Source organism: Temnothorax longispinosus, chromosome 1 (genome assembly GCF_030848805.1).
Source record: "Temnothorax longispinosus isolate EJ_2023e chromosome 1, Tlon_JGU_v1, whole genome shotgun sequence".
Taxonomy (NCBI): domain Eukaryota; kingdom Metazoa; phylum Arthropoda; class Insecta; order Hymenoptera; family Formicidae; genus Temnothorax; species Temnothorax longispinosus.
In genome coordinates this window covers 12,240,986-12,246,104 of record NC_092358.1, presented here as the reverse complement: position 1 = coordinate 12,246,104, position 5,119 = coordinate 12,240,986, and positions in this window count along the sequence as shown.

The window sequence follows — 5,119 nt, the reverse complement described above, 5'->3', positions numbered from 1 at the left end:
TAAAAATGAGATTTTTTCGGTTAACTTAACGCTATTTTTTATTATTATTATATTTTAATTAATTAAGAACCAACAAACGTTGTAATTAGGCCAACAATCACCAACAAATGACCAACAAACAATTAAAAAAAAAAATTTAATAAAGTCGAAGTTGACCGGCTAAGTTACCGGAGCTATTATTACGCCACTTGACGCCACTATGCTATCTGGGACTTTTCAACTAGCATTTGCCATCGTTTGCGACGTATTTGTAGAACCGGCTTTAAAGTTAGCAGGGTTGATTTATTTCTATGGGTCAATCCTGCTAACTTTAACTGTCGGTTAAAGTTAACCGTGGTTGATGAAATTGGCCTTACCTAAAAATCTGTATTTTGGCTAATTACCGAGTTTATAAATATTTAATTAAAATTATCTGGGTGACTCACAAAACTTTTTAATCACACTTCATAACTTTTCATACAAAATACAAACAATTCCATAGAAAAACTTTTATTAATTTATCTATTTCGGCTAAATGCATATATGGTGTAAAAATAAATAATTAATTACAATTAAATGAATAACTCACAAACCTTTTCAATTGCACTTAAAAAGTCTTTATACAAAATACAAACGATTTCATATAGACTGGTATTCATAGTCGGTTCTTATACTTAATTTTTTTTTTTTAATTAAAAAAAATTAGCGTTAAGTTAGCCGAAAAAATCTCATTTTTAATTAAAAAACGGTCTAATCGATGCGTAATCGTTTGCTGATGATTGTTGGTCTAATTTTAGCGTTTGTTGGTTTATTATTAGACCGTACTTATAAGACCGTAACTTAAGATTGTACAAGACATCATGAACCAATCACAAAGCCGTATTAGCATCTTAAGACATTACTTTAAGACAGTCTTGAAATAAGAACCGATTATGAATACCGGCTATAGAAATTCTTTAAAAAAACGTTTATTTCCGGCCAAGTACATACTAATGGACGGCACGTGTAAAACGGGGCTAAGGGTGCATCCCCATGGAGAAAGAAATAGCGGAACGGAATTAAAACGGAATTACTTTGATTGGCTAATTTCCAGGTGCGGGGATTCTCAAGGTGGAATATTAGCCAATCAAAGGAATTCCATTTTAATTCCGTTCCGCTATTTCTTTTTCCATGGGGATGAATCCTTAATGGCTCCTGCACACGGGACCACGGTCGTATACATACATCGACATTATGGACTACGCGAAGGTATAGAAAAATGTGACCAGTTGGAAAGAAAGACATAGCGGCCGGTAGAGGTCAAGCTCTGTCTTTTTCTACTCACAATCAGTAGCGTAACGGGCGTTTGCACCCGGGAGTCAACAATTTATTTTCAAATTTTTGAAGTGAAACTTTTTTAGGCACGGTAGTGAATTCGATTCGCGACACGAAAAAGTGTAACGGAAGTAAAACTTCTTTGGTACGGTAGTAAGTTCGATTGTGCGACACAAATAGTGTAACAAAAATTTGACCAATAGGCGTACGGCGTTGGCGAGATGGTTCTTTTTCTGGCACGGTAGTAAGTTCGATTATGCGACACGGAAAGTGTAACGAAAATTCGACCAATAGGCGTACGAAATGAAACTTCTTTGGTACGGTAGTAAGTTCGATTGTGCGACACGGAAAGTGTAACGAAAATTCGACCAATAGGCGTACGAAATGAAACTTCTTTGGTAACGGTAGTAAGTTCGATTGTGCGACACGGAAAATGTAACGAAAATTCGACCAATAGACGTACGAAATGAAACTTCTTTGGTACGGTAGTAAGTTCGATTGTGCGACACGGAAAATGTGACGAAAATTCGACCAATAGGCGTACGGCGTTGGCGAGACGGTTCTTCTTCTGGCACGGTAGTAAGTTCGATTATGCGACACGAAAAGTGCAACGAAAATTTTCGACCAATTGGCGTACGAAATGAAACTTCTTTAATTGGTACGGTAGTAAGTTTGATTGTGCGACACGAAAAAACGTCACAAAATAGTGTCACGAAAATTCGACCAACAGGCGTACAAAGTGAAACTCCTTTTGGATCGGTAAGTAAATTCGATTTTGCGACTCGAAAACGCGTCACGAAAATTCGATCAGGCGTACGGCACTGGCAAGACGGATATAGTGAGAACTGCGTATAACACTATATTTTTGAGTTGCGGGCGGCTTGGAGTGACTAATTCCGTTGCATTGTTTTTGTATTAATTTCAGAAAATTTATGGCAAAGCCTTGCCTTCAGAAGTTTCACTTCTAACGCGCGTGGCGACCACACGCATGATTTTTTAAATTTTTTGCATTACGATCTGATTCAATGTTATTATTTGTTCTATTATAACGACAAATTTATATTCTCATTATTCATATACTTTAAAGAGAATTTAGATACTTTGTTTTATACATCAATTTCGGAAAATAGTATAATACGCGGATATATAGGCTGCGTTCGAGGAGCGCGCTATTAGCGCTATTGCATCATTCTATCTTGATCACTCATCAGGTGTACAACAAAGATAGAATAAGCAAATGGCGCTAATAGCGTGATCCCCGAATCCAGCTATAAGGTAGAGTAATACAATCATACACAAGAATTTCTGTGCATAACCTTTCTCAAATATTTTAATATTATATTTTGCATTATAACCATTTTACATAACACAAGTTATAAGTAAAAAAAATATAAATTATATATTATATATACATTATATATTATATATACAATATAAAAATAACACAAAAATGTTACGCAGATTCCTCCTTTCATAAATAGAGTCCAATGCAAATAATCGCAATGTAAAAAAATTTTTAATTAAATAAAATTTGATATTAGTATTTTAAATAAAATTACAATTACTGTATGCATAATTACGACATAAGCAAAGATTTATTAAGTTCGATGATTAATTTACTAATTTATTTGCTGTTTATTTCAGAAAAATAAATAAAATAATAAATAATAAATAATAAACATTTACAAAATCTAATCTTAATTTAATCTAATAATTAATCACAATAATTGAAGATCGACGAAAATGTGACGCGCAGTTCACATGAGCAGGAGATTGTAAAATTCAATAAGGTAACTCGGGGGAATATGCCACACTTAAGGGGATGCTGGAATAGCAAGAATTACCGACATTTTTTTGTTGACACTTAACTTTGAATTGGCTTTACGGAATTGAAAAAACTTTTTTACAGAATTAAAGTACGTATAAAAACAGAGGGCGCTAGCGTTGATTTTACATCAAAAACGAAAAAAAAAATAAAAAAATTATATGTATGACGTGACAACATTTGCTGCACATAAAAATTTAGACTTTGTACGTATAAAATTAGCATATACAGCGCCCTCGGAATTGCAAAAAAGAATAATGTTGTGCTTTCAGAAATAAGCTTAGAAGCTTTAGTATAAGAGAAAATTGTCGTTGAAAATCTCATATGTATGTATGCGTGCGGAGTACTATTGCGTGTAACGAGAGATGGCGCAGCAATCGAAACAAGAACAGATGCCTCTCGTTGGACAAGGGCAGATATAGGCCGGTAATATAGAAAATGATAGAAAATGAATTAGAACAGAATTAAAATATTCGACATTACGACATCGAAGAAGTTCAGCCTTCACTCCAATTTTTCCTTTTTCCTATTTCTCTTTCTTTTTGAGGTATCTTTGCATACCTCTTGGTTACCTGGTCTTCTTTTGCCTTCTTTTATCTGTTATTTATATATAGTTTTAATGAAATATTTTGATTGTTTACTATTAAAAAGAAAGAAATACAAAAGTGTTGCAAAGTGGCATATTACTCACCCATGTGGGTAATACAGATTTTCTCGTTAACGATATGCTCGGTACTCGGTGACAGCTCGGTGCACGGTCGTATACACAGGTCGCGAAACTCCCGTGGTGGGGGCATAGTATAACTAGTATGCTCAATCTTACCCTTTTTCGTGGTTTGCGCCGATCCGTACTGCGCATCGCCATTATTTTGGCGGAGACCAATCAGAGGATTTTTATATATGTGGTAGTGCAAAATCGGTGTGACGCTTGATATGTGTGGTAGCGCAAAGTCGATGTGACGCCACAGAGGTTAATTTTCGGTGAAATATTGCATAAATCAGACGCCAAAATGAATAAAAGCAAAAATCACCTAATTTGCAGCGTTCGAGGCTGCCAAAATAAGAGCATTTTTTGTTTCTTGAAAGCATACCAAAACCAAAATTCAAATTTTGGGAATTTAAAATTGCCACATAATAATTTCATTTTTAAGTGGAATGTCCACCGCAACCGGGTTATTTGCTCGCTTGCCATGACATCTCTCCAGGAAGGGAGTTTGCTGCTTCGATCTCCGCAGGAATAGTTTCATTTTACTAATAAACGCTGAAGATGGCCCAAATGAGGGGCCGAAACGTTCGTCATATGTAAATACACGCCTAAACTTTATTGCGCTCCACAGTAGTTAGTATAGGCCGATTCCACCCCGGGGGCTCCGAGGGGGGTGAGGGAGGGGGGGTTATCGGATTTCGCGGGGGGTGAGAGGGAGGGGGAGGAGCGGGGTATCGGGTTACACAAGGGTATCGGGTTACACAAGGGTATCGGATTTCGCGGGGAAGAGGGGGGGGAGGAGGTTGACCTTGACATACTACCGGGATGACTCACCGTGATGACTCACCGGGATGAGTCACCGGGATGACTCACCGGGATGACTCACCCGCGCCGCGGATCCGCGGGAGGGGAAGTCCGCGTTCGCGTTCGCGGTCGCGGTCGCGGTCGCGCCGCGGGGGCCGCGCGAGGGCCGCGCGAGAGTCCGCGGGAGCCGCGTGGGGGTCCGCGGGGGCCGCGGTCGCGCCGCGGGGGCCTCGTTCGCAACGACTCGCCGCTAGGCGGCGCACAATGGTAAGACTAACTCGATAGCGCACTGCGTAGTAGCGTGTTTTATTGTCAATGACGCATCGAACCTGTCGGAACATGTTCGTCGTAAACAACATTTTTCTAGGAAAAAGGGGGCGGTTATCGCGTAGACTAAACAATCTATCTACGCAGTACGTGAAAGACAAAGGAAGAAATGACGTCATCGGGACGATGATCGACCCGATAACGCATCGAACCTGTCCAAACAT